Here is an 11,127-nt window from a genome sequence, read left to right on the forward strand (position 1 = left end):
ACAGGTGAGAGGGGCAATGTTTAAAGGAGATTTGCAGGGTATTTTGTTCCACAGAGGGTGGTGGGTGCCCGGAACATGCTGCCAGGCTGTGGTGGTTGAAGCAGATACATTAGTGGCATTTAGAATACTTTTGGATAGATATATCGTTTGGAGAGATGTGGGTAATGTGCAGGTCGATGGGTTATGTGCAGGTCTTGGTTCGGCTCAAACATTGTGGGTTCTTGAAGCCAGCGATCTCCTGCCCTCTGGCAGTTTTGCTTCCAATTGGCTGGCAGCATCCACTCACGCCCAGCTTAGGACAGGCACCCATCAGGTGGGCAGGCATGGTTATGGGAATCATTCATCAGTACAAACAGCCCAACAGCAGGTAACTGTACCCAGGCAATCACAGCTCACTGCTGAACGCTATGTGGTTCTAATCTCAAATATTTTATCACAAGTTTGCAAAGGTTATATAAAAATAAGCCGTGTTAGTTTTTTCCGTCTATCCTTTTCCAAGTATCCCCTATTAAACTCATGGGCCTCCTCCAGTGCCATAGTGAGGCCCACCGGAAATTGGAGGAACAGCACCTCATATTTCACCTGGGCAGCTTGCAGCCCAGTGGTATGAACATCGACTTCTCCAACTTTAGATAGTTCCTCTGTCCCTCTCTTCCCCTCCCCCTTCCCAGTTCTCCCTCTATCTTCCTGTCTCCACCTATATCCTTCCTTTGTCCCGCTTCCTGACATCAGTCTGAAGAAGGGTCTCAACCATTCCTTCTCTCCTGAGATGCTGCCTGACCTGCTGAGTTACTCCAGCATTTTGTGAATAAATACCTTCGATTTGTACCAGCATCTGCAGTTATTTTCTTACATTACTCTTCCAAACTGGCAATCGACGGCAGTTCCTCTCATTTACTTTGCAAATTAACGATCGCAACTAAACACATTGTCTGGCTCGCTGAATGGCTCTTTGTTGCTTTATCCAAAATAATTTGCTCCCTCCCTCCCTCCCCTCTCTCAACTCACAATCATTCGACAACCGGCTGAGATGGGACCCAGCGATAGTGGTCTTAATTAGGACATCGCAACCAAAGGAGGAGACGATTCCATTGCCTGGCAACAATTACGGCATCACAAGCTGACAATAACACAGCCAATGCCTTCAGCCGCTACAGCTTGGCTCACTAAGCTGACCCTGCCATTATCAATGATAGACACAAAAAACTGGAGTAACTCAGAGCGCATCTCTGGAGAGAAGGAATGGGTGATGTTTCAGGTCGAGACCCTTCTTCAGACTGATGATAATAATAATAATAATAATAAACATTTATTTTATATAGCGATTTTCCAAGTGCTCAAATATGCTTTACAAAAACAGTCAAGACATAAAAACAAACAGACGAACTATCCTGACGGAGAAGTGGCGAACAAATAGACGGTGATGCAGAGAGATATAGAGCAAATGAATGAAAGATACGCAAAAAAAGTAACGATGATAAAGGAAACAGGCCATTGCTAGCTGTGGGCTAGGTGAAAACGAGTTACAAACAATGAGACTCAACAAGATGACTTTGAAACTGGAGTGATGGACAGAGAGGGAATGCAAGGATTGAATTTAGATAAATCAATAACAAGAGGAGTTGAGTATAGGAGCAAAGAGGTCCTTCTGCAGTTGTACAGGGCCCTGGTGAGACCACACCTGGAGTACTGTGTGCAGTTTTGGTCTCCAAATTTGAGGAAAGATATTCTTGCTATTGAGGACGTGCAGCGTAGGTTTTTAGGTTAATTCCTGGAATGGCGGGACTGTCATATGTTGAAAGACTGGAGCGGCTAGGCTTGTATACACTGGAATTTAGAAGGATGAGAGGGGATCTTATCGAAACATATAAGATTATTAAGGGGTTGGACACGTTAGAGGCAGGAAACATGTTCCCAATGTTGGGGGAGTCCAGAACCAGGGGCCACAGTTTAAGAATAAGGGGTAGGCCATTTAGAACGGAGATGAGGAAAAACTTTTTCAGTCAGAGAGTTGTAAATCTGTGGAATTCACTGCCTCAGAAGGCAGTGGAGGCCAATTCTCTGAGTGCATTCAAGAGAGAGCTAGATAGAGCTCTTAAGGATAGCGGAGTCAGGGGGTATGGGGAGAAGGCAGGAACGGGGTACTGATTGAGAATGATCAGCCTTGATCACATTGAATGGTGGTGCTGGCTTGAAGGGCCGAATGGCCTTCTCCTGCACCTATTGTCTATTGTCTATAATATTTGTACCCCTGGGTTGGAAGCTGCACAAGCGAAATATGAGATATCGTTTATTGAACTCCTCTGTCACCTCATATAATCCTGCTTCTATTCTGGCTCTGAGAGGGAGCTCATCAATCACGCTCCTCTGCATTTCCCTATAACCTATTCTCTGTCACGTATCCATTAATCCCATCCTGACTCACCTGTCACCTTAGTACAGGCCCAGATAGAGTGGATGTTTCCACTCGTGGGAGAGACTAGGGCACAGCCTCAGAATTAAAGGACGTTCCTTTGGGAAGGAGATGAGGAGGAATTTCTTTAGTCAGAGGGTGGTGATTCTGTGGAATTCATTGCCGCAGACGGCTGTGGAGACCAAGTCAATGGATATTATTAAGGAAGAGATTGACGGATTCTTGATTAATTACGGGTGTCTGGGGTTACAGGTGAATGGGGTTAGGAGGGAGAGATAGATCAGCCATGATTGCATCAGTCAATGAAAGGAAGCATGCAGGTACAGCAGGCAGTGAAGAAAGCCAATGGAATGTTGGCCTTCGTAACAAGAGGAGTTGAGTTGAGTTGAGTATAGGAGCAAAGAGGTCCTTCTACAGTTGTACCGGGCCCTGGTGAGACCGCACCTGGAGTACTGTGTGCAGTTTTGGTCTCCAAATTTGAGGAAGGATATTCTTGCTATGGAGGGCGTGCAGCGTAGGTTCACTAGGTTAATTCCCGGAATGGCGGGACTGTCGTATGTTGAAAGGCTGGAGCGATTGGGCTTGTATACACTGGAATTTAGAAGGATGAGGGGGGATCTTATTGAAACATATAAGATAATTAGGGGATTGGACACATTAGAGGCAGGAAACATGTTCCCAATGTTGGGGGAGTCCAGAACAAGGGGCCACAGTTTAAGAATAAGGGGTAGGCCATTTAGAACGGAGATGAGGAAGAACTTTTTCAGTCAGAGAGTGGTGAAGGTGTGAAATTCTCTGCCTCAGAAGGCAGTGGAGGCCAGTTCGTTGGATGCTTTCAAGAGAGAGCTGGATAGAGCTCTTAATGATAGCGGAGTGAGGGGGTATGGGGAGAAGGCAAGAACGGGGTACTGATTGAGAGTAATCAGCCATGATCGCATTGAATGGCGGTGCTGGCTCGAAGGGCTGAATGGCCTACTCCTGCACCTATTGTCTATTGTCTATTGTCTATTGAATGATGGAGTAGACTTGATGGGCCGAATGGCCTAATTCTGCACTTATCACTTATGAACGAATGAGTATGAATTTGGAAACACCACAACTACACTCATCTACAAACTCCTGGACTCGGAGATAGACACAAAACGCTGGAGTAACTCAGCGGGACAAGCAGTATCTCTGGAGAGAAGGAACGAGTGACGTTTCGGGTCAAGACCCTTCTTCAGAGCAGCCAGCATCTCTCTCTACAACTTGGTCCGCGTCTTCATGACCCATGGACCATGGTCAGTGAGGACGGGCATGGTAATTCCTCCGTGAAGCCCTCAGTGAAACGCAGGATCCGCCATGATAATTGTCAGCGTCCGTGCCCTGCGAGGGTGCGTTCTCAGCTCCTTACTACGGTCCCTATACACCCACAACTCTGTGGCCAAATTGTGCTTTAACTCCATTTACAGGTTTGCAGGTGACACCACTGTGGTGGGTGGGATCACAAACAATGGCAAGACAGAGTGCAGGAAGGAGGTAGGGACCCTGGGAACATGGTGTCAGGACAACAATCCCTCCCTCAGCATCAGCAAGACCAAGAGGCTAGTTATTGGGCTGCTCCTTGCCTTCTGGCTGCACTCCTCACCCACCACCCTCATCTCTGGACACCCTGTGCGTAGGGGAGAGGGTGGGTGGGGCTGGAGATGTCCTGGTTGGGTTGCTCTTGGGCCTGGCCAAGCTGGCCATCCGCGAGTCACGGCGCCAGGTGGAAGAGGGCTCTGCCCCTTTTCCGGGGTTACGTCCGTCCGCGCCCGGGTGGTGTTGGAGAGGGACTATGCGCTGCCCACGGGCACCCTGGGAGATTTCCGGGACCGCTGGGCACCGCGGGGATTGAATGCATCCTTGACAAGGAGTGTAAGATAGTTGTATAATAATGTATTGTTTGTCTTGTATTATGGTGGTGGGTTCTGTTTTGGTTTTATTGTATTGTATATATTATTTTAATATTCGAATAAATATTTTTGATTAATTTTAAAAAAGAAGCTTGTTATTGACTAGGAAGTTCAACGGTACTTTTATTGTCAAGTGTACCTCAGTAGAGTTAAATTCCTTTTTTTGCCTAGTTAAGTGACAATCCTGCTGTATATGAGGCAAAGTCGTACTAAGTACAAGAGTGGAACATACTAAGATTGGAACATACTAAGTACAACAGCGACAGTGGACCACACTGAGCCAGTACACAAGAATCGCCATGTTTCATGCATCATCTTCTACACTTCACGTCCAAAATATTAAATAATGTCAGAGTCCTAAATTGGCTTTAAAGGCTTGTTGTCCTGGTGGCAGCACAGGGTTAGAGTTGGAGGGATCGGCCTGGCCAGGTGATCCTGTCAATGTCCTCCACCGCTCAATGCCACTGCAGGCCACGTCCGACCCACGTGCTCAGCTTCTTGGAGCAGCGGCCGATCTGGTTGAGCTCCAGGCTGCTGCAGGGCCTCCAGCGGCCCACTCCGCCGACTCACCCGCTCTCTCACCTCCTCAGCATCAGCCCACAAACCTCACCTCTGATGGCCACCGCTCAGCCTCTGAGCACCATGCTGCCTTTCACCACGTGCAGGAAAGAACTGCAGATGCTGGTTTACATCGAAGATAAAGTCATAGAGTGATACAGTGTGGAAACTGGCCCTTCGGCCCAACTTGCCCACACCGGCCAACAGTCCCATCTACACCAGTCCCACCTGCATGCGCTTGGTCCATATCCCTCCAAACCTGTCCTATCCATGGACCTCGACACAAAATGCTGGAGTAACTCAGCCGGTCAGGCAGCATCTCTGGAGAGAAGGAATGGGTGATGTTTTGGGTCAAGACCCTTCAGACTGTCCAAGTACCCGTCTAAGTGCTTTTTAAACGATGGGATAGTCAATAGATAGAGTGGATCGGTCTGAAGAAGGGTCTCGACCCGAAGCGTCACCATTCCTTCTCTCCAGAGATGCAGCCTGTCCCGCTGAGTTACTTTTGTAGCAAAGCATTTTGTGTCTACCTTTCACTATGTTGGACAGCCCTGTATTTGATAGTTAGGCTGGATGCAAGATCCTGGCAACTGTGTGGGCAGCTTTGAGTTTTCACCTGGACTCACTGTGAAATAGTGTGCCAAGATCTTTAACGTTCACGGAATGGAGATTGGCTGTTATAAAACAGGAATGAATTCAATAGTTCAATGGTTCAATTGTACTTGATTTGTCTCATGTACTGACGTACAGTGAAATTCATTTCTGTATACAGTTCAGTACAAGTATCACTATACAGAAGCACTTAGAAATGCTGCGACGTTTTCACTCATACTGTAGGTAATCAAATGGGCTCCCATAATTGGCAAAAGAACCAGATGGGAAATAGTTAGAACTTACTTTGAATGGAGAATTGTTATAATCTGGTATGTATCTCCTGAAATGTGGCAAAAACAGATTTTAAAACAAGTTTTCAAAAGAAACAGTAAATGTAAAGGGTTATGGGGAGAGAACAAGGAATGGAGAGACAGAGGAAATTAGGTTAACTTGGCATCATGTTCAACACAGACATCATGGACTGAAGGGCCTGTGCTGTACCGTTCTCTGATCTACGTTCGATGAGTGGAACTAATTGGAGAAGGTGGTGTAGCGGTAGAGTTGCTGCCCGTCAGTACCTGCAGACCCGGGTTCCATCCCGACTACATAGCACAAAAAGTAAGGAAATTTGTGTTTGGTAGATTATTTCTTTGTTGTAACAATGCTTCTTGGCAATAAATCTTATACCGTTGGAAAGCCTGTTTATTTCCCTTTTAAATGGTGCCACATTTGTAAGGAACATGCATTTGTGGGATGAGCAGCAGAGCTGAGTATATGGGTTGCGCCCATGAAAAATTTGCCAAATCTTCTCTGCCAATGCCAAACAGCTTATTCTGCTGTTGCTATTGACTCTTGTTTTGAGCTTCTGGTACCCCCAGGTGCTGACAAGAATGGGATGCCATCCCACAACAGTGTGTGACCAGGCTGGTGACCAGCATGAGGAGGAGGTGCCAGGCTGTTGTGGCTGTGTATGGTTCTTCCACACGCTACTGTGGCTCCTGTTTATTAAATGAATAAATTGTTAAATTGCCAATATGTCTTGTTTCTTCAGACCAATCATCCAATCCACCAAACAACACCGAACAAGAGTCAATGGCAGAATAAGCTGTTTGGCATTGGCAGAGAAGATTTGGCAAATTTTTCATGGGCGCATCCCATATACTCAGCTCTGCTGCTCATCCCACAAATGCATGTTCCTTACAAATGTGGCACCATTTAAAAGGGAAATAAACAGGCTTTCCAACGGTATAAGATTTATTGCCAAAAAGCATTGTTACAACAAAGAAATAATCTACCAAACACAAATTTCCTTACTTTTTGTGCTATGTTTATAAAAGTTTTATTCCAAAGAAAAACATACAAACATACTAAGCAAAATGTGATCAAACAAAAGCCGCCTGTATCGGCAGTTTACAAATTAAACAATTATCACATTAAAATCCCGCCATCTCTGTCAACAATACATTCAACCCCCCGCGGCGACCAGCGTTCACGGAAGGCCTCCAGAGTCCCTGTGGACACCGCGTGTTCCCTCTCCAGGGACACGCGGGCACGGACGTAAGCCCGGAACAGGGGTAGGACGGGTGCTGTCTGTACGGAGTTTGCACGTTCTCCCCGTGACCGCGTGGGTTTTCTCCGAATACAGAATTTCAGCGACAAAATGCGTAAAATGGTGAATAGTGCAGGCGTGAGTATAGTTCACTGCACACTGTACAGGGTGACGTAAAACAGAGACAGGATTAGGACATGAACTCTCTGTCATTCTGAAGCAGGCTCACTAAAACTGGCCAACCTCCCCACACAAATAAAAACCTCAAAGTGTTTCTATGAACTATCTATGATCGCAGAAACGTAAAAAAAATTCTGTTGCAACTAAGTTATTAAATCTTAGATTAGATTAGTCTGAAGGAGGATCTCGACCCGAAATGTCACCTATCCATGTTCTCCAGAGATGCTGGCTGTCCCGCTGAGTTAATCCAGCACTCTGTGTCTATCTCCTTCAAAATGTTAATTGTCCTTGCCATAACGTAGGTTTAATGTGGTGGAATACTGAATAAGCAGCAACATCCCAGCTAAAGGCTCTGTTCACACTTTGTTTTAACCCAAGCAGATTTAGTCAGATCCTGCTCATAACAACTTGCAGCCTTGACATTAAAGGCATTGTATGCATTGTTACAGTTGTAATCTTGCAATCTTTACATTTGTACTGTAAGTTGCACAAGGTGCCACTGGTAGAGCTGTTAGCTCACAGCCCCAAAGACCTGGCTTCAATCCTGACATTAGCAAATTTGCAGATGACACAAAGCTGGGTGGCAGTGTGAGCTGTGAGGAAGATGCTATGAGGTTGCAGGGTGACTTGGACAGGTTGTGTGAGTGGGCGGATGCATGGCAGATGCAGTTTAATGTGGATAAGTGTGAGGTTATCCACTTTGGTGGTAAGAATAGGAAGGCAGAGTATTATCTGAATGGTGTCAAGTTAGGAAAAGGGGACGTACAACGAGATCTGGGTGTCCTAGTGCATCAGTCACTGAAAGGAAGCATGCAGGTACAGCAGGCAGTGAAGAAAGCCAATGGAATGTTGGCCTTCATAACAAGAGGAGTTGAGTATAGGAGCAAAGAGGTCCTTCTGCAGTTGTACAAGGCCCTAGTGAGACCGCACCTGGAGTACTGTGTGCAGTTTTGGTCTCCAAATTTGAGGAAGGATATTCTTGCTATTGAGGGCGTGCAGCGTAGGTTTACTAGGTTAATTCCCGGAATGGCGGGACTGTCATATGTTGAAAGACTGGAGCGGCTAGGCTTGTATACACTTGAATTTAGAAGGATGAGAGGGGATCTTATCGAAACATATAAGATTATTAAGGGGTTGGACACGTTAGAGGCAGGAAACATCTTCCCAATGTTGGGGGAATCCAGAACCAGGGGCCACAGTTTAAGAATAAGGGGTAGGCCATTTAGAACGGAGATGAGGAAAAACTCTTTCAGTCAGAGAGTTGTAAATCTGTGGAATTCACTGCCTCAGAAGGCAGTGGAGGCCAATTCTCTGAGTACATTCAAGAGAGAGCTAGATAGAGCTCATAAGGATAGCGGAGTCAGGGGGTATGGGGAGAAGGCAGGAATGGGGTACTGATTGAGAATGATCAGCCATGATCACATTGAATGGCGGTGCTGGCTCGAAGGGCTGAATGGCCTCCTCCTGCACCTATTGTCTATTGTCTAACCTCAGGCGCTGTCTGTGCAGAGTTTGCATGTTCTCTCTGTGGCCGTGTGAGTCTCCTCCGGGTGCTCCGGTTTCCTCCCACATCCCAAAGACATGCAGGTTTGCAGGTTAATTGGCCCTCTGTAAGTTGCCACTGGTGTGCAGGTAGTGGATGCAGAAGTGGAATAACACTAGTGTGAACAGGTGAGTGTGTTGGTGTGGACTCGGCGGGCCGAAGGGATTGTTTTCGTGCTGTTTCTTTCAATTCAATTCAATTCAATTCAAATATGTGACACTAATACTACCTTGTATTTTTGCAGCACAATTGAAGCAGTAAAATGCCCCAGGACAGTCAAATTATCATTGAAAAATTAACTGAGCCCCACGTGTAACATACTGAAGCTCATCTTCAGAGACGGAATTGAAGAGGAAGGTTTTTCAGGAGTGACATCGGAGCGGAGGGAGGTAGAGTGCTTCGGGTGGGAATTCCAGATCGGGAGTTGAGAGTGATAAGGAACACTCAGCAGTAGTTTACCCTGAAAAAAGACACAAAGTGCTGGAGTAATTCAGCGGGGTCAGGCAGCATCTCTGGAGAAAAGGAATGGGTGACAGATTAGGTTCGGGACTGAAAGTATCTGCAGTTTTTCCTTTGTCCTGCTTGAATTTTTGAAGGCTTGTGGGGTTGGAAAGGAAAGGTTAGAAAGTGGTCATGTTGCCTCGATCTTTAACATCCAAAAGAGACTTGTTGGTATCTAAAACTCGGATTGGAGACCTTGCATTTGGGAAAAAATAAGGTTTGCCTTAATTGACAAACCAGATCTATTTTTTTAAAATACGGTCTCCATTTATTGAATTTTTAAAAAAGTAAGTGGGTTTGTCACAAAACTAAAATTTAAAACTAAAGTTAAAACTTGAGTTTAGGGTTGGATGTACAACATTAACTCCCTGATCTACCCCCATAATCTTTATATTTGTAATTCTCTTTTTTCTTTGCTTTCTCTCCATTAGTTTATAGTCTTTTTTTTCAGTCTCTTTTCATCTTTATTTTTTCTTTAAAAATTAAAAGATTGAAGCTACGTAAGAATTCTATAACCAGTTTGTCATTTATTATTATTTGTACATATGCTTTAATTTTTTTTTTTTAATTTAAAACTTGGATTGGACATGTGCGCATGAAGATGTATTTATACGTGGCCTGGGACTGCAGTACAGGCAGGATTTGCACCAAAAGGCATTTACAGCCTCCCTGAAACGTTTCAAATGCCTCCTGTTTTTCTTACACGGTTCTTCCCGCTGAGAGACTTCTGAGTTGGTTCAGGCGCATTCCTCAGTGGGATACACAACTGAGGAGAAGCCAGCTGATCACTGCTAATGAGAAGCAGCTGGCAGCAGGAACGAGGGCTGAGAGAAAGACTTGTCCCTCACACTGCCTCCATTGAGAGACTGACCCCCCCCCCCCCCCCCCCTCACCCACTCCGTGCTCCTGAGTAGCACCGGATGCCCGTGTGGAAACTGGAGCTCGCTCGAGTCGTTCAGACTGGAGGCTGCATTGTAAAGCCCTCTCCAAACGCAGGCACCAGGAAAAGGCAAGGCAATGCGGGCAAGAATGATAGCATTATGTACGCCCTCCAGTCCATGGACCTAATCATCCTGAACACAACGCACAACTTTATTTTCTTGGGATACATTGGGGGAAATGTAGAGCGTTTTTACAACCTGACTATCAGTTCTGCCAATGCAGCTTCCTGAATTCCAAGTTACTCAGATCATCAGTTCAACAGATAAATTACTCCTGCAGTAATGTTTAAACCTTCGTGATTTGTGGCCTCACTTTTCTGTGAAGGTTCATCAGGAGGCAGATTTGTCAGAGCATGCATCTCCCCAGTTTGGTGTCATTCGACAAACATGTCTAATTGCTCTGCTATTAAACTCTTGTCAGACCCCTAGAACATGTTTTTCACCAACTCTACTCTTAAAAAAAAAATCAAAGCGCCATATTCTCTTGAAGCCACAACACTGGCATCTATTCATCAAGTCAGAGGGTGGTGAGTCTAGGAAATTCATTGCCACCGACAGCTGTGGAGGCCAAGTCAATGGGATATTGGCTTATCTGCGTCTTATCTGGATCTTAAAGAGATCCAGGTTCAATCCCAACCTTGGGTGCTGTCTATGTGGAGTTCTCACGTTCTCTCTGTGACCACGTGGGTTTCCTCCGGGTGCTCCGGTTTTCTTCCGCATCCCAAAGACGTGCGGGTTTGTAGGTTAATTGGCCCTGTGTAAATTGCCCTAGTGTGCAAGGAGTGGGTGAGAAAGTGGAATAACATCAAACTAGTGCGAATGGGTGATCGATGGTGAACGTGGACTCGCTATCCACACTGCACAGCTATGTTCATCAAATAACACGTTCTTATTCACCAACACTCATGGGCAGA

This window comes from Rhinoraja longicauda, chromosome 33 (genome assembly GCF_053455715.1).
Source record: "Rhinoraja longicauda isolate Sanriku21f chromosome 33, sRhiLon1.1, whole genome shotgun sequence".
NCBI classification, from domain to species: domain Eukaryota; kingdom Metazoa; phylum Chordata; class Chondrichthyes; order Rajiformes; family Arhynchobatidae; genus Rhinoraja; species Rhinoraja longicauda.